This window comes from Colius striatus, chromosome Z, assembly GCF_028858725.1.
Source record: "Colius striatus isolate bColStr4 chromosome Z, bColStr4.1.hap1, whole genome shotgun sequence".
Lineage (NCBI taxonomy): Eukaryota > Metazoa > Chordata > Aves > Coliiformes > Coliidae > Colius > Colius striatus.
Genome location: NC_084790.1, coordinates 31,733,663 through 31,756,698, shown reverse-complemented (window position 1 = coordinate 31,756,698; position 23,036 = coordinate 31,733,663).

Here is a 23,036-nt window from a genome sequence, read left to right as displayed (position 1 = left end):
ACGACAGAAAAGATTTTCTTGATGTTTTAGAATATTTTGTACTTGATCAATAAGACTATTGAAAAAGCCAACTATAATTACTATAGTTTATGTTATACAGTCAGAAATTACAAGATAGATTTCAGGCAAATTCAACTAAAAGTTACCATAATGAGAATAGAAAATAGGGAAAATTAATACAAAAAGTGTGATTTTCAGAATGATATATCTGACAAAAACACAGGTTAAGAAACCTGAGGCATAACAGATTTGTGAGAGTCTGATGAAATAACTTGAATCTGCTCCCTTTCTGACTATTGTAATCTTGGGCTATTATAAGATTTGTAATGAGAGATATGAGGGGAAAAAAAAAGGTACAAATATAGAATTAAAACGTTCAAGTAGGAAAATAGAATACCTTATAAAATTATAGATTAACCCCAGTAGAAAATCTGTTGTCTCCTTTTGCCATTCAGTCATTTGATTAATAATCAAACATATTGATGTAAATGAAACTTTATATTTTAATGGACTAGAACTTCTATTAGAAGCTGTTCCACACCTACAACTCCAAATAATTCGATTTACTTATAATAATTGTAGTATTTTTTTAGGCATTAATTGTTCTTTTCCTACCAAATGCATTCATCTGTGTTGATGGATCTGAATGCTATGATGAACATGATTCTACTTCTAATGCACAATATATTATTATTAATAAGAAATATCAAACCACTGCACATGTGAACATTTGCATTTTTGATCCTTGAAACAGATAACTCATTGTATGTGTGTCTCCCAATTATGACAAATAATATTCACTTAGTTGTTTCAAATATTTGTGTGATCAGTATTATGGGATTTATGTCAGGACAAGATCTATTAGGGATAGAATGGAAAATAATAATCAAAATATTACATGATATTATTATGTAAGTAAATTGCACACCATTAGCTGCAATCTTATCTATTGCATTTCATCTGAAAATGAATATTTCAGATTTGGTAAAACTAAGGACAGATAAAATCATTAATGTAATGGAGAACCATTCATTTTATTTTTAAAAAAATAGAACAGGGGATTCTTTTCCTCTTGAGAACAAAATCCCAAAACCCCAGAGGAGAGAATAAAAGGTCAGAAAAATACTGCTGCTAAAGAACAAGGAAATCAGATCTCCCTTTCATGTAAAAGTATTTTAAAAAACATGAATACTCTTTTTTAGCAATACTGTTATTTAAACCATACTATATAATTTTGCAAGTAACAATCCTTTAGAAATAAGGTAAGATAAAAAAATGGCATTCTAGGTGGAATAAATTTTCATACTTGAGGAATCAAGTCAGCCTTGACTTCTTAGGCTTTGGCGTTGAACTTTCTTTAGAAGAAAGTTCTAGTAAATTAGCCTGGGACAATGTTTCATATTCTCATCAAAGCTAGCCACTATCTGGCACAGGATTTAGCACTAGATAAATTATAAATATATTCATAATGGCAATGTTTACATTTAAGCATGATCACCACAGTGAATAGAAAATTTTACTTGCCTTCTGTAGGGTTTTAGTTTTATCTTTTGAAATATATTCATCACTATTTCAAAGTTATCTTATGGAATATACTAATGTGACTGTGTCTTAAAAATATTAAGTCCTAGTCAAGTTGGGGAAAAAAAACCACCACATTTCAAATTCCTCAGCATTTCAGCTGACTATCTGCAGTTTGTGTACCTGAATCTTAACAGAACTCTAAGACTTTCATGACAGATGTCTCTTTTTCTGCATAGAACTAGGAAAATGAATTATTTCCCATAAATACCATCAGAATTATTGACATAAACACAGCAGTTTAGCCTTTGTACTTTGACTTCAAAGTTTTATCTTTTCTGTTTTCTTTTTAATACATGGACTTTTGTGCTATCTGAGCAGATTCTTTATTTTTTCCCCCTTTTTTACCCCCTGTTTACCCACAACCCTCTTTTTTTTTTAAATAGTAATTAGCTGACTATCTAGTTCTTCAAGGTGTTCCATCTGAAGTTCATAGCATTCACCAGTAATATAATTTCTAAGAGTCTAATCAGTCACTGGGCTTTTCCATTGAAATAAAATATCGAGATTTTTTCAAATTGGATGGCACTTGAGATGCCAATTTAGATACTTAATGAAGTAACATAACTTTAAAAAATTTCACATATTCTTTGTCTCCCAGTAATTTTCTAAATACTCTGATACAAAGTTCTTGGATGATTTTTATTTCATCCATCAAAAATTCAAAGGTAATGATCTGGCAGCAAATCGCAGTAATGTAGCAAGAGGAAACCTATTTCTCACTTTGCTTCATCCTGATGGCCAGCAAAACCTTGAGAGTGCTGTTTCTTGTGATCAGGCTCCATTTGAACTCCACTGTAAGTTCTTAGTCTTTGAAACCCGAACCTGAAATTGTATATATAACCAGATGGCTGTCATGAAATCTTTGTAACCTGTTTTTTTGCTGAATGAACAAAACTGTAGCTAATGCAAGTTTGAAGTAGAAGGTTTATAAATCTTAATTTGGGTTAACATCCGTAATTGAAAAGTGAAGTAAAAAATATCCAGAGCAGAATAGCTTTGAGATATCTCTCAGCAGAACAGCTGAGAGGCATCACAGCTTTTTAATATCCCAGTAAGATGATGTGGTTGAAAAATTGGTAAAATAGAATGAATTCATTTCTATGTAAATAGTGAAATCTCTTATTGCATTGAATGAAAAGTTTACAAGTATTTCTAAAAATCTTTTTTTTCTCAAACACTAAAAGTGACTGTTTATCTATAAATCTATGTAGAGCTCATATGTTTATTTGGAAACACTAGTTCTACAGGTGAGATGCTATTTAGCTGATAGTATTTTTTTTGAATTATTTATTAGAACTGAAAAATTATGAGGCTTAAATTTTAAATTTCAAATTTCCGTGTCTTTAATAGACAAGGCATTAACAGACAAATGAATAACTTTTATATTTCCAATTTTTTTTTCAACAGCTTACATTGCATTGTTATTGAACTATAAAAGTAGTATTATAGAACAAATACATATTATCAGTAATATTTGTTATGGATCGACTATAAAAAAAGAGTTATATATTATCATTGGTAAATTTTACTCTACACAAAACAATAAACTCACCGGTGTTATACTGTAGCTTTGTTTCTATAACCTTCTTGATACTATAATGTAATTCACAGTTGTGTAAATAACGATTTGTATAAATACAAGTCATTCATTATTCATTCAGCCTGCATGAACTTTGTTGTTTCTGTTGTTTCTGTATGAGAAACATAGATGTATAAGAACATATTCTATTCTGTTCATACAGTTGTTAAAAAAGGAAAAGATAGCTTTCCTTACAATGTCTCTATAGTAAAGAGGAAAAAATTCCAGCACTGTAATTTTAGGTTTTTACTTCTTTACTCTCTTCAGAAAAATTATTTTTAGTATTATGAATAATAATTAAAGTTTTTTTCTTCAAAAGTGTTCTTTAGTAATTCAGAGAGTAACTAAATATAGTACTTTTTTTTATAGTACTATAGTACTATAGTATAGACTATGGTGATATCTATTCTAGAGACCTGACAGTAAGACATGTAATATATGTACCATTTTACGATTTCATTTCTAGTACCTCCAGATTGTGAATCTCTGTCTGTTATTATTTTATATGTAGATCATCACAATCAAGACCAATGTATATATAAGATAATCCTTTTGTTCTTTTTTTCCCCTAGGCTAGTAATTTACATCCACTTACCAGTCCTTTTTCACAGAATAATCAAATTGTCATGATGAGAATTTGATAGTACTTTTTTTAAAGAAAAAATAACAACAACAACAACAAACCTATTAGAAAACACTGTCCTATTTTCCTGACTCATATAAGCTTCCTTCCACCATAGATGATTTTCCTAAATCTTGACTTTCAGCATGTTCCTTTGGAGATACCTAAGTTCACTTGCATATGTGAACAGAGTAGCAGCTGGAACTTTGTAAGGAACCTTGAATAAGAATATGACCTCAATTAATATTGTATTAAGGAATCTCAGATAAAATATTGTCACTGAGAGAGCAGAGAGCTAAATTCTCCACTTCTCATTTCTTCTGACATGAAATAGATTCCAAGACACTGTCTGCTACTTTGATTTGCCATAGCAACATCTTCTTAGGAATAGGGGGACAACACAGATTTCATAGATTAATAGAATCATAGAATGGTGGTAGTCGGAAGGGACCTCTATAAATCATCTCATCTAACCCCCTTGATAAAGCAGGTTCACCTAGATCAGTTCACATAGAGATGCACCAAGACGGGATTTGAAAACTTCTAGAGAAGGAGATTCCACAACCTCCCAAGTGGCCTGTGCCAGTCAAATATTTTCTTTTGATAAATAAAAAGTTAAAAAAAGTTTTAATTTCATTTAAATATTTTTAATTTGAACAGTGTATTTTGATAACTCAAGTAGTTGACTTTATTAGTGTAGCTATTTTCTGATTAGATTTGCAGTACTTGGAACCTGTCTACATTTTAAAATCTTTTAGGCAGATTTCTTCAAGATTTTTTCAGCCATCAGAAACTGCAACTGAATGAAGGTCAGTATGCTTCCCAATCAATAGTAATTGAGCTATTTTTGTTTCTGATCAAAGCTCTTATAAAATCATTAGACAATGTGTTTATAATAGGATATCAGTAAATTATACAGAGAAGTTGTATAAGGACTATGCTGCCTCAGAAATACATTCTTTACAATGACAAATAATGACATATATTGACTGTTCCTGCTGTTGGGTTTTTTAACACAGCATTTTATACTTTTGAAGATTTGAGAAAATTATGCCCAAATTTTATTTGGTTTAGATTTCTGAGTCTAACACTGCATAAAGCTACCAATTCCTAGTAAGGATTTATGAGTATCACAAAATTTCTTGTTATGGAGCTAGACATTAAAAACATTCAGGGGAAGACACTAAAATCACAAATTCTGAGTGAAAAAGAAGCAGGAATGTTTCCTCCTATGGATTTTTGTTAGAAAGTAGGAAAACGCAGACAATAGTCCTATGATGAAACTGAGATACTCATTTGTTAATTAGATCAAGTAAACACTACTTTGAACTCTGAAATACCCCTGAACCTAGAAAGCAATATCTTCTACTGCAGTGCTGAAGTAAGCCTTTTGTCTGAACTTCTCTGTTGTGGTTTGACTTGACAGACTTTTCTGGTAAAGGGAAAAGGGCTGTAAAGATGGCTCCTGTAAGAAGTTGCTCAAAACTCTTCCCAACTCTGATTCAGACCCACTTCTGGGGCTGAGCCACTTAGACTCATGATCACTTTTTAAGAAGAAACCAGAAGAGGAGGCTGCATTCTTTTTTCTTTTTTGTTCTTCTTTGCCAGCTGGTGGTGATGCAAGGAGTGGGAAGAGAGAGATAGCAGAGTCCAAAGTCAATGAAGAAAGAGAGGAGGGGGTGTGTTGGAGCAGAGACTCCGCTCCGTTCTACGGAAAGGACTGGTGAAGCTGAGACTTGTTTGCATTTCATTAAAAATCCTGTAACAGAGGCAGAGACTCATTTTGCTAAAGTAGATCCTGTGCCAGGGGCAGTGATTCTTTTCATAGAATCACAGAATCATAGAATGGTAGGGTTGGAAGGGACCTTTAGAGATCATCTATTCCAATCCCCCTGCAGAATCAGGTTCACCTAGATCAGATCACATAGGTATATGTCCAGGAGGGTCTTGAAGATCTCCAAGGAAGGAGACTCCACAACCCCTCTGGGCAGCCTGTTCCACTGCTCTTGTCACTCTCACAGTAAAATAGTTTTTTCTTATATTTTAATGGAACCTTTTGAGTTCCCGCTTCATCCCATTACCCCTTGTCCTGTTACTAGCTACAACAGAAAAAAAAGAATGCTCCAGCCTCCTGACACCCACCATTTAGATATTTGTAAATATTAATAAGATCTCCCCTCAGTCTCCTCTATACTAAATAGCCCTAGTTCCTACAGCCTTTCCTCGTATGAAAGATGTTCTTGTCCCCTGACCATCATAGTGGCCCTGAGCTGGACTGTCTCCAGAAGTTCCTTGTCCATCTTGAGCTGAGGAGTCCAGAGCTGGACACAGGATTCCAGATGAGGCCTCAGGAGGGCAGAGTAGAGAGGGAGAAAAACCTCCTTTGACCTGCAGGCCACACACTCTTCTTGATTTGCCTTCTTGGCCATGAGGGCACATTGCTGGCTCATATTTAGTTTATTATCCACCAGGATTTCCAGGTCTCTCTCTGCAGAGCTGCTCTTCAGCAGATAGATCCCCAGCCTGTACTGGTGCTGAAGTTGTTCCTTCCCAGGTGCAGGACTTTACACTTGTCCTTGTTGAACCTCAGGAGGTTCCTCTGTGCCCAACACTCAAGCCGGTTGAGATCCTGCTGAATGGCAGCACAGTCTTCTGGGGAATCAGCCAGTCCTCCCAGTTTGGTGTCAGCAGCCAACTTACTGAGGGTATACTCTGTCCCTTCATCGAGGTTGTTAATGAAGATGTTGAACAAGACTGGCCCCAGAACTGATACCTGTGGAACTCCGCTGGCCACAGGCCTCCAACTTGACTCTGTGCCATTGATCACCACCCTCTGTGCTCTGTCATTCAGCCAGCTCTCGGGCCTCCTCACTCATCCAAGCCACTTTCTGATGTGGAAAGGGAAGGACCCTGTATCTGCAGAAGCTGCAACCATGGAGAGATATGAATTAAGGACTATGTCTTGTGTGGGGGACCCTGTATCGGCAGAAGCCACAACTGCTGGGCAGAAGCCACAGCTGCTGGGAAGAACCCACACCAGAGAAGTTCATTAAGGACTGTGTCCCCTGGGAGGGACCCTGTGTCAGAGCAGGGGAAGAATAGAAGAATTCGTCCTCCTTTGAGAAGAGAGGAGTGTCAGAGTTCATCTGCAAGAGACTAACCACATCCCCCATTCACTGCTCCACTGACTGTTGAGGGGGGAGGAGATAGAGATATCGAGAGCAGTGAGTTAGGCTTGGAAAGAAAGGAGGATTGGGGGAGGGAGAGCTTAAAATGCTGGTTGTAATTTTCTCATCATCCTACTCCCTTTTGGCTTTTTGTTCCATTCTGTTTTTTGTAGGTAGTAGAAGAAACTTTCCTATTTTCCTCTCTAAGTGAAGTACTGGAGTCTGTTTTGCCCGGAACCGTAATTGGCAGTGAGCCCTCCCTGTCCTTTTCTCAACCCTGGTTATCTTCTTCTTCTCATTTCGCTGGGGCCTCTGCCATCCTAACGAGGGTGGGGGTGAATGGGGGGCCCCCAGCAAGAGATTGTTGTGGTGTTGCTGTGCTAGCTGGGACAAATCATGACACTATAACATTTTAAAACAAAGGATTGAGATAGAAAAATAACTTTATAGCTAGAAAAGACACTCTGGATTTAACAGCAAACAACATGTAAAAGGCTGCATTTTATCTGCTGTTATATTCACATAATTAAGATTACTTGGGTTTTTTTTAGAACTGATGGGAAAATGTAACCAAAATAGGATAGTGAAATTCAGTCTGGATGGAATGCATGGTGTTTTCATTCTTATAAGACCAAATAGCCAAATATAGGGAGTCCCGGTTCTGAGTTGTATATATATCACCTAAATGTTATATTTTCTTACTGATATGAGTAACTTGTAATCTATTCACATGATAGAGGTTTAGGAGTTAAAGGACTCTGGTGTTCTGGTCTTCTAGGAGCTGAAATGACGTGTGTCTTCTCTGGTGTGATCCTCTCCACAAGCTGTGGGGAATCTTTGCTTTCAGACACAGAGCACCTCCTTCTCCTCCTTCTCTGACTTGATGTCCCCAGCGTTATTTCTTGTACACAGTCAACCACCCCACCTTGATACTCTCTCTGATGTGCAGTTTTTCATCTTTTCTTTAATATGTTTCCACAGAGATACTGCCATCTTGGCTGAGGGACTCAGCTGTGTGCTGTGATGGGTCAGTTGGAGCACAGGAGTAGCCTGGTCTCTCCTCATAGAAGCTACCACTTCAGTCCTCTACTGCCACTGCCTGGGCACGAACACTCAGTACAAGGGCTAAGCATGTGTTATGGATATTGAGAACATAGATTCTTGAATTATCAAAGGCACTTTACTCTTCATTTTCTTGTCTTCTCCACCTATCTCTTTAAAAGGGATAGAACAAATCGCATTTAGACAGTCAGTCTGCACAGCACAGTATAAAGACTAAGATGAAGTAGTGAACAAGTACATGAAGGAAACCATAAGCATGTCAGATGGAAAGAGTTTAGATCAGATTCTATGGCAACAGACAACTCAGACAAAGTACAGCATGTAGAAGAGTTTAGGTGACATGTGTGACAGGGCCATTAGTAATTCCATGTGAGTTGTTGAACTACGCTGTGTCTCTTAAGTGTATTAGTAAAATGATAACTGATACTGAGCTTATTGCTCTCAGTGTTTGTTCCTTGTCCCTTGTCAGTCTTAGTGTTATCCCTGTTGAGCTATGAGATGTGGTATCACATAGAGTTTTATTCAAACATGGTAAAGGGCATCATGAGGGAAATGAAAGAATCATCAACAAAGAAAATCCACTGTATAAATTAGTGGATGTTATTGCTCACTGGATGTCATTTCTTCAACCCTAGAGGTCACTTTTTTCAGGCCTAGAGGTAATAGTTATCTCTCTAAATGCAGAACTCTGATCTATGTGTGTTTCATTATGCCCCGTAGCTAAATTCTCTGACCCATGTATTCTTTAGCTTTTTTTCAGTCAGTGCTGAGAATCTTTTAATTTAAACTTTCATTTAATGCTCCGTGTTACACTGTATGTTGCCAATATAAATTTATCAGCAACTTTTTCCCAGTCTGCATAAAACAATCAACAGCCATTCTATAACCTAAATTACACGCTAATCAAGAGGATTTCATCGTTTTGACTTCTAGATTAAATTTACCAGGAAGATGGTATGACACTGCTAAATCCTGACTTTTGTTCTGACAGGATGTTATTTCTTTCAAAGAGGAACCAGTCTTTCTTTAGTTAACACACTCCATTCTGTTTATTCTCTTTCTACCCTGAAGAAGTGATACCTTATTCACCATGGCTAAGAACAGGAGAATTCTCTTTTGTGCAGGTCCCTTTGCAACCAAAAGTGTTCATCTGTGAAATGTAAGTCTCTTCCCTGCCAGCTTCTGAATGCCAGCTAAGGACACAAAGGGGAATTTCAGCAGTGCTGTCTTGACTCTAAAAGGCAGACATGAAATAGGTCATACGGAGCTAAGACTTTTGTTTTATTTGTTGTCCTCATGGAGAAAAACATTTTAATTTGGTATTAAAATCTAGTTTACTTTAATCTGGGAACAGAAATACCATTGTGCATAACTGAGAATTGTGTGGTGTTGTTGTGGTGTTGCTACAGATAGAATTAAGGTTTTCATTTATCTAAGGTTTCCATATCTTCATGTCTTTGAATTTGTTTCACCTTTACAGAGTACCTCTGTATTTCCTGTGCTTGTAAAATTTTGCATAAGTATTGGACTATTGTTTTAACGTTTTACTCCAGAATCTGAGAGTATTGCTTTTATAGGGACATATATTGAGTATTTAAATAGCTGGAGTTCAGGTAGGAATAAAATCAGAGTTCACAATTTCAAACATATATTTGGCATGGCAAGAGTGAGAAACACACCTGAATGTTCCAGTGTTATTCTCTCAGGTGTTAATCTGTCAACAACAGCAGCTGCGTGAAAAGGGAGTGACAGAGAGTTTTCTGGCAGTAGAGGAAGCAATACAGCAAAAAGCGCTTCTGCTTGGTTTCTCTTGTGTACATATGAAATGAAATAGATGACTATGTAGCTTGATTTAAATCCCAGAAGAGTGTCTAGAGAGAAGATACTCAACTGAACTGCTTGTCTGGCTGAGAGGAAGAGGTGATCTCCAAGTGGTACTTGAAGGCCTTTCTCTCAGCATTATTGTTTCACAAAGCATTTATTAACTAAATCTGCCCCATTACTGTAAAAATTAACATGCTTATCTCATGTGTCTGGAGTTCTCCATGCTCTCTTTCATGGAAAAGGGACAGAATTACGTGATACGTGTAAACAGAGATTAATCTTCAGCCAAATCCACATATTGCTGTGCAGCTGAAGTTTGTACAGGATTATGAAAGCAATGTGATTAGATACTGTTATATATCTTGGGTTTTGAATATATATATTGATATATTTGATATATTTCTAGGTTTTTAAAAAAGATTAATTCATCAAGACAGGCTATCCAGGGATGTAGCTGAGTCACCATGCCTGGAGATATTGAAAAGACATGCAGATGTGGTGCTTACGGATGGAGTTTAGTAGTGATATTGACAGTGCTAGGTTAATGGTTGGAGTTTATTATCTCAAAGTTCTCTTTCAACCTTAATTCTATGATTCGGTGATATACATCAGGTAATGGATGGAGGCATTTTCAGCTTTGATGATTGCTCCCTCTGTCTGCATGAGCTGTTATCCATGGCTGGCAACTGCCGTCCATAAGAAGTAGATTTTTAATACAGTTTTTTCTTGCACAGTTGTCCAGCATCTCAAGGTTTTGTACAGTGACTTGAAATAGCAAGCAAAGGCCTACCATATCAGACATTGAAGCAAATAAGAATCTTTCAAATAGTATTGGCTATGGATAAGACATAAGGCATTGAAATTTATGATCTTCTAATGTTCAATTTTTAGTCTCATGTTTTTAACTTTTACCTGCATTAATTCTTTGAATGATATTTTATCCTCCAAATAGAAAAATTCTGCAGTATCAGTTACCATAGAGCCCAAATACTACCCAACATTTTTGTTCCAAAATGTTTTCTCCTAATGAATGAAGCTTTTTTCCACTGTATTAGTCTTTAAGTGGATGCAATTTCCTCCATTTGCAGTTTCATTTTCAACTGACAGTTGAAATGTCAGTACAGCATCTGTTAAAGAAAATAAACAGAACATATATCCTGACAGTGCAAGTCAAACTTCATATTTTAACTGGCTTTGGGCTACTTACAGTGTGATGCATAAAATGAAAGCAGAACTATGCTTTATACTACTGCTTTACTTAAAATCATTTCTTTGTTGCAACACAAACATATGCCTAGATTCTGTATTAATTGGAAGCTATCACTTGAAGATACGTTGTTGGATTTATTTAAAAAATAGTCATATTATTAATTTGATTTTGAATTTCAGAGCATGTATATGAGGTTAATTCCATAAATCAAACCAATCTTCTCTTCAAACTCTCCCTTGTTTTTGTTATTGGATTTTAGTGTGGTTTTTTTTTGATGTGAATCTGGTGAATTTTGGCACTTTAGTTTTCCTTACACATCATTACCCTTTCTTGCATGCTGTAGCTAGGAAAGACATTGGACAGGGAAGTGAAAGAGAATGAACAGAGATCTTTGACGTGGCAATAATCTGTTGTGTTATTTTATTTCCTATTCTAACCAACTTAACTGTGGACAAAAAATTTCACGACTTTTTCCCAAAAGTAAATTCTGTATAGCACAAGAAGAAAACTTTCTTCTACTTCTGTGTTCTAATAAAGTTGCTACAGTAATATTAAGATATCTAAGGCTGAATTGTGTGAAATAAGATAAAAACATGACATTTCTTTATTTCTTTAAGTATAAATGTGGCATTATTTTAAAGGAACAAGGTATTTATTCTCTTATTCAGAAATCTTTTTCTTATTTATAATCACTATTTTTCTCTAGAAGTGTACACTGTTCTAAGAAGGTGTGTACATATCTCATGTTACATGTAGTTTTACAAGATCAGTCAAAATTGTGATCAGGGTGGAAGACATATTTCTCCCTTGAAATACCATTTGAGATATGTGTTTAGTATACTATCCTCATATCCCACAGAGGATGTCTTTCCAGTTGCAATGTGAAAAGGTGACAACAAGGGAAAAGAGAATTTGTCAAAATGAGTACATATTCAAGAAACCTACATCTTCATCAACATAATACTCATATTTCTTCAGCTACAGTAATGATATTGGCTATTGATGTTAGGAAGTGAGTAGCTTGGTCCTGTACCAATTTAATATTTTCCAAGTTTAATTTATTTTGATTAATTGTGAACATTAAGGAAATTTTATCTTATTTTCCATGTTCATTTTCATTTTTTTCCATAAGCTTAGATGTTTTACTGAAAATGTCAACAGACCTCCTGGAGACATGAATTGAAACTCATGTAAATTTCAAACTACATTAATTCTGAATGAAATAAAACTTATTCTCAAATTTATTAAGGACAGGAAGTCCTTGTGAAAAATTGCAGATATTTAATAAGGACATTTTCAATGGTTCCATTCCACTCAGACAAACTCATAAATCAATTGCTGTCTTTCAGCCATTACAGATTTATCAGTACATGTGAGTAAATGTGGCAGCTTAAATCCATACAGCAATATCTCTGTTACCATGATAAAAACAACTTAGCCCCCAAGATGTACTGTTTGGTTTCTTGAGGCTTTTGGTCTTTGGCTTTGTTTTGCATTATTTTTTTTTTCTTTTTTTAAAGCTTGACTTAGAGTCCAGAAAACAAGAGGAAAAGCCTAGCCTAAAAAATATTTTTCATTCTCCCTTCCGGCCCCCGACAGTGTAGTCAACGGTAAACACATTTTCTTCATGGCAATATCCCTACACTTTCTTTCAATTAACTCTTAAGACAGAGAGGAAAATATAGCTTTGTTTAAGACATTATTTGCAATAGATAAAGGAAGGATGATAAACATTATTCAATTCTAATACTGAAATAAAAATCCCATGCAAGTTCATCAGCATCTTTAGGACTCATTGTATTTGTAACACACGGACTTTCCTTTTCTTGTAATGATGACAATATAGCAATCATTTTATGTACACTGTAAGGCTACCATGTTCACTAATGGCATGCCCTAACTGATTTATTGGAGTCTACAATGCATTTAGTATTCACAGTCTCTGTGGGCTAATTAAAAATATCAAATTTTATGGAAGGTGCTTTGCTGTTTATTTTGTTGAACTGTAAATTGTGAGTGTGATTTCAAGAAATTATACATACCCAAAGCATCTAAAAAAACCAGAACAATGCTAATAGGGTTGCAATCAAACTAATGAGAACATTCAGTGTTCATAATTTTGCATTGACAAAATTCTTTGGAAACAGAATTTTAAAAAGTTGAGATAGAACAGTAAGCTTATTTGAATGTTTTCAAATTCATGACAGTATCCAAACACAAATCGCTTTTCAAGACTGATGAATAGATATTTAGGAACATTCAATAGTGCTAATTTGTGTCTATTATTTCTTACTGCTACTCATGTAGCTCAGCAATTGAAATGCTGAGTAACATTTTCACTCCTCAATTCTAATGATGTCCTTTATATTCTCCTTTTTAATACAGTGCCTGAGCTATAGAAAGGTTGTTCACTGCTAAATGTCAGTCCATCTCAGAATGTAGCGGTGGAAACCCTCTTGTGTTATCCTTTTGCTGAATAAAATTGTTGTGAACCAGTATGTTGCTAAATATTTGGTTCTTGTTTCCTATTTATTAAGTAAAAAAAGGAAATAAATTAAAACAGCAGTCTGGTCCAATCTCTCACAAACACAAAGATACAAATCAAGATCTTAATAAATTTAGAGAGAGAAGAATCCAATTAAGCACCTTCTACTTCAATGAAAATATAAAATCAGTTTCATAGAAAATGTAACCTGTTAGCAACAATATAAAAATTAGCTTAGAATTTTAAGTTGATGCAGATGTTTAACATTGCAGCTTTCACCTATATCAATAATTTAGATCCACTCACAGTTTAAAATAAGAGTCCTTCTCTTAACAGGGAAAGCTGGATAAATTAAAGCCTTCTTTTGCAGCTCAGATTCAAATAACCTTCTCTGTAGAAGAATTATGCATGAGCCTTATTGGACAGGGATATGAAAGGGGCAGTAAATTTATCCCAATCACTGATATTTAAGGGAGTCTTCCAGATACTTTGATTAAGATATATTTTATTTATGGGTATCTATACAGCTATTGTGTGTATTTGGATTTCAGCTGACACTTGTTCCAGAGTGTACCTTGCTGTGTAACCTTTACCCGTGTCCAAACACCATACCATACACTTTCACTGCTTTTTTAAACTGCAAGACACTTGTCATTTCATGACTCTGTTTCCAGATCATAGTTTGTTTTGGTTGTCTTTTTTGGTTTCAGCCTTAAACAAGCCACTGATCATAGATGTCCTTGCTTCTGGCAGAACAAAACAATGTGAAAAAAAGAAAAAATATTGGCTAATGATGCAAAAGCAAATTCATAGCCTTGAAACCATCTCCTTGGTGGTTTCAATCAGTACCTTGATTCCAACCGGAGACCATTATGCTTGGAAAATGTTATATCCTGCAAATATTGCTCAATAAATGACAACTGAGAAACTTTAGGAGCTCTTTTTCTAATCAAAGTGATTCAGTTAGCACTATTAATGATTAAACAGCATTTCTTTAATTTTAAGCTCTCATTTTTTAGACCATTATCAAACTGCGTGCACCATACAGCTTCAATGCTTAGTAGACTGTTTTGAAAAGCATTCCAAATAAAGACAAAGAAACTAATTATGTAAAAATGCTGATTTGCTAGTACATTTTTCTGAAACTTAAGTTTTTGTTTTCTGTCTGAAACTTCAAAATCATTTGAAGCTCCATCTTGCTTCAGTTATCTGAAGTATTTGTGAATTTTTTACCAAAGAAACTCTTCAGAGTGAATACTTTTATAATGTTGTTTCTACTTGCTGAAAGAGTTTTTAGCTGTAATGAAAATAAGAGTTAAATCTTTGAAGCTACAGCTTCGCAAGGCTGAATTACACAATTCTTAAGCACCAGATTTCTGACCAAAATCTACAGTTCTACATTAGGCTTCCTACACAAGAAAAAAAGGCTTCCTGGAACGGGATAATGTCTTCTGTTCTCAGTAGGGCATTGCCTGAAATGACATTAGGAAATACTAAAAATATGACATAAACTCCTTGCACTCTTTGGGAATTGGATACCCATTTCTGGGCTTACATGTCCTGAGGAAATATAGCTATGTTTGTTTGTTTTTTTTTTTTTTAATTTTTTTTTTTAAAGAAGAAAAGTAATGAGCAAAAATAATGTCCTTCTTTCAAAGCAGCAATGTGTGCAGTAACCTATTTGTAATGGATTCATCTTCTAAGAGACTGACTCTCCACTCCTAAGCTGGAGGGTCCTCCATGGGTAATCAGAGTATAATGCACATATTCTCCCTAGATATTTTAACATTTAGGGGAAGAGGTTGTTGATTTTTTTGTTTGTTTTAAACAATTATGGTGAAATACACTCCAATACTAAAATTACATTGATATCTGATCAATTTTAAATTACAACGTGTGCTGATCTTGGAACTTAGTTTTACCAACTGAAATAGATGTAATCCCAAGAATTAGTGAATGTTGCAGAAGGAATTATGTCTTGGTAAACTGAATTTCTTTGAGATATTACAATCAAACATCAGCATCATACCATAACTCAACAAATAAAATGTTTTCTTATGTCTGCTCAAAACAATGCCACAGATCCTAAAATGACCCTCAATGTGGTGGGATTAGTTGTGTCGCATGTCATCCCTACTACTTAACAAAAATGTAGCACATTTATTGTGCTGCTTTTTGACATATAAAGCAAAGAAACGATGTTTCAAGAAGCAACTCTTTGTCTCATTACATTTAAATTCAGATCTTGTGTATTTTGAATAAAACCACTGTTGTCTTACAAAATCAGGAATGTCAGTGAGTAAAGAGCTAAATAGCTGTAAAGGAAATTTATTTCTGTTCATACTTCTACCAATTATTGATGAAAACACAATTACTGCTACTATAAATTTAATTTAACTATATGGAAATGCATTTTTCTTTGCAAAGGAGAAGATGTGCATCACAAAAACATGTTTAGATATCTTATTCCAAAATTCAGCCTGAAAAATGTTAAAACTCAGCTAGAAATGAGGCTTCTCACTCTCTGCTGAAGAAAGATGATTGCAGTCAGTCAGGATCTCACTAATCACATGAATTGTTCATTCCTTTCTGCTGATGCCTGATCTTAACAGAATCAGTAGGTATTTTCTTCTTTAATTTGCTAGTGGTCAGATATCAAATTTTACTGAGAAACATAGGTTTAACTCCTCCCTGATGGAGGAATGACTCAAAGATTTTTAACTGAGTATTTTCTCCACGGCATTGTACAAAAGATGGGCAATGTCAGTAGAACTACAATGGAAATGTAATGTCTTGAAACAAAAATATGTTCTGACTTCTAGGAATATGTTCTAAACTTTGGATCCATCATGGGTAAATTCAGGTGATTAAATGATGGATGGGTAGGTTTTCAAAGGTCTTTTATATTAGGTATTTGTGGTATTGTTATTAATACTCTGAAACTTTAAACTCCTGCATTTGCATTCCATTCTGTGGAGCAAATGATTAAAAAGTTGTCACAGCTGGGCCTAATTTATTAAGGATCAAATCCTCTCTTGAGTTTAGTCGCAACCTTTTAGTAAGTGCTGACAAAACCACTGCTCTGCCTCTTTCGCCTTTCTAAAAAAATTTTCAAAATTATTCATTGGGAAAAGTAAACCAAAAGAGAAAATAAGTATCAAGAAGTTCAACAGTAGGTCCAGTATTCCCTCTTGGGGCAAAAAAAACCTCACAAACCTCTTCTCAAGTCAACTTTAAATTCAATATGTACCTTAAAAATAGCCCAACTCAATGTTATAACACTTAACCAGTACTTGTGGTTAAAGCCTAGCTAGCCAGCAACAAAGCACTCGGCAGTCTCTCACTCACCACCCCTCCACATGCTTCTTGTAGGATGAGGAGGGGAATCAGAAAAGAAAACCAAAACTCCTGCATTAAGATAAGAACAAGCATAGTAACTAGACAAAACCAAAATATAATAATAGTAAGAAGAATGAAGTGTAATACTAGTAATTAAGAGAAACAAAATGCGAGAAAAAGGGAAATGATGCTCAATGCTATTGCTTACCACTCACTGACTGATGTCCAAGCAGGAATCCACCCCTTACGGCCAACTTGCCCCTACTTTATGTACTAGCATTGATGTCCTCTGATGTGGAATATCCCTTTATGTCAGCTGTTCTGACCATGTGCTGTCCCAGCTTCTTGTGCACACACTGATCTTCTCCCGCTCCCATGCCCCTTGTCCACTCACCAACAGGGCGGAGTGAGAAGCAGAAAAGGCCTTGAGGCTCTGCAAGCTCTGCTCAGTAATATCCAAAATGTCCCTGTGCTATCAACATTCTCTTCAATGTAAACCCAAAATATAGCCCACCAGCAGCTACCAGGAAAATAATTACTCTATTTCAGTTTTTTTTTTTTCAGAATGAAGACTTAATTCAGTGTTTTCTTCATTGTAAACCACATAGATATTACTTTTAAAGCACTTAATTGTGAGCTTCCAACATACAGCAATTTACTTTGAGAATTTTACTTGTAGTCACCATAGAGTTTTACACAATAAATTATATGAACACTCCGATTTCAAATGTGAGGAAAACATTGAAGCTGTGCAAAAACTGGATTAAAGGACAGGAAAAAAAGAGAAGTTTAGATTATCTTTCCCAGAGGAATATTTTAATAAAATTGAAATCTTTCATCTTTCTTAATAGACTTCTCTGTATCTGATAAAATTTAACAAGTTTTATATACTTTATATATTTATAAACTACTGTAGCAGGGTTTCCATATTTGAGATAATGTTAAACTCTCTCACAAATCGTTATCTATTTTAAATCATTCTGATTAGTTTAAGATGTCTGGAAAAGGTTGCAAGTGGAATAATTCTAGGCATCTTCTTTGTGTTTTTGGTCCGACCTTGCCCTCATTATGGAAGCACCATGCATAGGTCATGTTGGCAGACTTGCTTTAAAATACAAGTCTAGGCTTCATGTGAAGAAGCATAAATTGCTGTCTTATCATTACATGGTGTTTTCCATGCAGGATCAAGAGACAGTCAAAGAATAAAGCTCAAGCACTAAAACTGCATCTGTAATACAGATGAGGGCATCTGTACTGCATATGTCATTATTTAACATTTTCAATTCTTTTTGACAAGGTATCAAATCATACTGAGAGTTACAGAGTCACAATATTTGAGAATGGAAAAGGGTTTCTGTGATTTATGTAGAGATTTTATGGTCTTATAAAAGAAGTGTTACAATTGTCAGAGAGGCCAAAAATATTGCGTTTTGCTCATTGGATCACAATTGCTGTTGATTGTAAAAATACCTGTCAATTATAGATCATATCTCTTAATTCTTCATAAATATTACACAAATAGTCATTAGTTTCATGAGTCTTATAAGCTTATAACAATTGTGAGTGATTGTAAAAGATAACACTGGAAAAAATGACACAACCTTCTACCAAGCCCAAGAAAGGTTCACAGTGAAGAACTTTTATGCTCAGATTGTCTTCCTGTCTTTCCACTCAAGTTGGAAAATGTATAGGTTGTGCTAATGGGCTTAAAATAATTCACTCTATGTTCATTAAAAAAAAAAAAAGCATAGGATCATTAAAAAAAAGCGCATACTAACTTGGTAATCAGGTGAGAGCGTAAGGAAACTTTCGAAACTGTTTTTAAAAGCAATCATGGCAGCTATTGAATTTTCTGGAATTTAGTCACACAGTTTTAAGTTAAAATACACCACGTTGAGCAGTGTCCAGTCTCTGACTGTCAAATGGACTTTCGTACAGAGTAGGGATTCTAACTCTCTGCACTGTCTAAATTGGTATGTTTCTGCATACATTCAGGGAAGGACTCCTTAAAAGACAGGGATATCCAGTAGACTGAGCTGTCATTAGACACAAGCAGCAGCTAAGAAGGGGGTTTCATGCAGCTTATCTGAAAATTTAAATACCATTGTTTTAGACTCCTAAGCCCTTTATTTGCATTCACTTCTTTGTGTCATGAGTATAAAAATAGGTATGGTCATAATTGTAGAATAGAACAGAACAGAAGACATGACAATAGTGTAGACTAGACTAGAATATTTTAGTTGTAAGAGACTTACAATGACCACCTAGTTCACCTGTCTGATCAGTTCAGAGCTAATAAAAAGGAAAAGCATGTTATGAAGGGCATTGCCAAATTTCTATTAGACATTGACAGGCCTGGGGTGACAGTCATCTCTCTGTGAAGCCTGTTTCAGTGTTTACCATCCTATCAGTAAAGAAATGCTTCCAAATGTCAAGTGTCAGCTTCCTCTAACACAGCTTTGGCCATTCTCAGGCCTCTTGTCACTGGATCGATCCCAGGGAGAAGAGCTCAGCATCTCCATCTCCACTTCCTTTCCTCAGAAAGATGTACAGAGTAGTGAGATCACTCCTCAGCTTCCTTTTGTCTAAACTGGACAAATCCAGAGTCCTTTAGCTAAGCTGTCCTTTAGCAGGACATGTCCTAGAGCCCTTATATATAAAATAGTTTATGAGGAAAGAGCAAATGTAGTTAGCTAACATCTAAAATTATGTTGGATAATGTGGATTTGTCTTTTTCAGAATGGGGATATATCATTGCCATTTCATATATTAAGTTAATATTATAAATAATTCTTGGCATTGAAAACATCTATTAATTAGACAAAAGGGACAGAGGAGCTCATGAGCTTCTGGATCTTGAAAGTATTTTCTCTTTTGCTAACGGTTGTATGAAATTATGTATTGGATGAAAAGCACTGAATGGGTTGAATGAAACAATCCTGACCAAAGAAATTATCATTACAGGAAATGTTATGATAAATGCTAGGGAAGTGCTTTTTAACACTGTCTGAAAATCCAATTCCTGTGTGACAATGTAGAATGAGTTTTCTGTGACTCAGAGTTGATGCAGTTCTCTTGAAGTTTCTCTATTCAATGATGGTGTGATGTTGGAGTACAGAATCATGCTGTTCATATACTAACCTGAATCTAATCAGACGAAGCTGTTCTTCTCATAATGATATCATTTGGAGAACAGGATGTTTGAGAAAATACATGGGATTACTAGCCCTTTCTGGGACTTCTTTATTATGTTTTTACAGTAATTAAAGCTAATATAATGTATTCATTTGACTGTCCAGATCTGAAGGGGTTTAACCCTGAGCACAAAGTCTTACTAGATGTTACTTTTCATTTATGTAACTGGATCTTAGATACTATGAAAAACATTATTTGCTTTTTACTGTTCTCTGTTGGCTGATCTAGAGAGGAAAAATTCAAATTAATTCAGAAACTGTGTGTGACTTCACAGGGTCTTGTAAAAGTGACAGCATTGGTGTTGATAGCAGTTGTTTCCTTTTTCATTTGTGCTGCTGATGTGTTTTACCATTTAGCCTTTCTGTGCTTCTGTGTCAAAATACAGCTTAAATTTAGCATGTTGGCATCTTCAAGTAAAAGGTTTTATAGAATTGAAAATATCACTCTGGTGGAAGATATATTGTACTAGTTAATAGAATGCTATTGTATATTTTTGAAACTAACTACTTTTTCCTGCTTTGTGATCTGAAAACAGCAATATTTTTTTTTTCATTAATCCATTTATGGCTATCTCAGTTTTAACTTTGATTGTATCAAAGTATTTTGCAGACAGATGCTAATTCATAAAGAAAGCATTTTATTTTGACAATGATAAGTAAAGAATGTAAAAAATGTCTAGGAAAATGTAGCTTTTAGGTTAGAGAAGAAAATCTGCTTTTGTTGACTTTCCTGACATTTTGAACTCCATTTGGGAGGTGTCTCATTTCAGTGTGTTGACCAAGAAGCAGTTAGAAGAAAAGACAAAACTGCTGTATGCAAGTAAGGGGAAACACAGAGACTATGAAGAACATGCACAAAAAACAGGGAAAGGGTTAAAGTGATATTTTCACAGTCAATCTTCTCTAGGGAATACTAAAGCAACAGTCTGTTTAAAATGACACCAACTGGATCATTTTTGACAAAGGCAAAAACTTTTTTTTTTTTTTTTTCAGTGAAAAGGACTGTTTTCGTCAGAAAAGGAGCAGTATCAGGAAGATTTAGGAGTTTCAATCATTAAGCAAAGAGGCAGAATCATACTCTTTAACTTTCTTATGGTTTTTTTTAAAGCTTATACACTTTTTCTTTTCTTTTTTTTTTTTTTTTCACTAAAACCTGAAACCATTTCAAATGAGCTTGTGATTTGCTTTCTTAATCCACACTATATGTTACTTGGGTGCAGGTCTGCTGAAGAGTTTCTTCTTTGTGGTGTACTAACGATTTTGGCTTTCCTTTGCTTTGTAAATTTGAGCTTGGTATAACTTTCTCCTTTCTTAAAAGGGCTTGGCTAGTGTTCTTGCAGTGTTAGCTAAAAAGCAACCACTGATTTGCAGTCAAACTCATATTTTGTTTCACATGCTGAGAGCTATAAAAACAAAAATGAAGAAATATTCCATAGGAGAGCATACACTCTTTATTTCCTGTGTAACAGTCTGTATTGAACTGAAAACAAAATTGTAACCTATCTCTAGAAACAGCAAAACACTGAAAATAAAAATGTTCAGTAAATAGGAAAGAAAATCACAACAGGCATAATTATACTTTAAACATAAGTGGATTGTATCTGAAATGATAGATTTTGTGGATTGCATGAGTTTCAATCACCTCTACAGTCATCCATTAAAATAAAATGAAATAGTAGAAATGCTGTAGGACTTTAGGGTTATTTTTCTTTCTCCTCAGTTGCAATCATCAAACTTCATTCACTTTGGCTCTTTTATTTAAATACATCTTTGTCCAAAAATTGGAACCTTGCAGTGAACATTCTATTGAGGTCCAGCTACTTTTACATTTGCTGTGAGACATGAGCTAAATAATAGCATTTGAACTTCTGGTCTTGTAAACAGTCATAGGTTCACTAGAAAAGCTTTTCAGCTAAATATTATGACTGAATGTAATTTCTGATTCTGGTGGCATTTCCTGAAGCTGCTATTCTTTTGCTGCTTCATTCTGACTTGATATTAGTACTGCTAACTGGGGCTTCTAGAGAAGAGGAGGCTGAGGAGAATCTTATTAATATTTACAAGTATATAAATGGTGTGCATCAGGAGTTTGGGACGTCCCTTTTTTTCTTTTGTATCAAATGATGGGACCAGGGGTAATGGGATGAAGATGGAACACAAAATTTTCCATTGAAACATGGAATTTCCATGAAACAAGGAAAAATTATTTTACTGTGAAGGTGAGGGAGTGCTGGCACAAGCTGCCGAGGGAGAGTGTGGAGTCTCCATCTCCAGAGGTCTTAAAAATATGCTTGATTGTGTTCCTGTGTGACCTGATATAGGTGCTCCTGCTTTGGCAGGGGGCTAGGACTAGATGATCTCTAAAGATCCTTTTTATTCTATGATTTTATGATTCTGTCATGGTGCTGTTTTTCTAAGAAAGAATGCTAAACATTGCATATAAATTTTATGTACTACTGCTCATTAGTGGTAGAGTCAGCCATTTTGGAAAATAAAGATGAAAAAAATATGTATCGTGTTAACCATCGTTAAAAGTCCTTATATTTTTTTTCCTCTCTTTTTTGTCTTCATGGGTCTTTCCCATGAAGAGCAGTTCCTCACAGTTCTTCACACACTACACTAACCTGGATCATCCACACGGAAAATGACCCTCTCGGAATGGATTGCACCAGTGTGGGTTCCCCATGGGGTTACAAGCCCTGACAGTAAACCTGCTGTTCCACGGGTTCCCAGGTCCTGCCAGGAACTTACTCAAGCACGGGCTTCCCATGGGGTTAAGACATCCTTTGGACATCTACCCACTCTGACGTGGAGTCGTCCATGGGCTGGGAGTGGATCTCTGCTTCCCGATGGTCCTCCATGGACTGCATGGGCACAGCTGCCTCACCAGGGTCTTCACCACAGGTCACAGGGGAATCTCTCTTCCAGTGCCTAAGCACCCTCCTCTCCCTCCTTCTCCACTGACCTTGG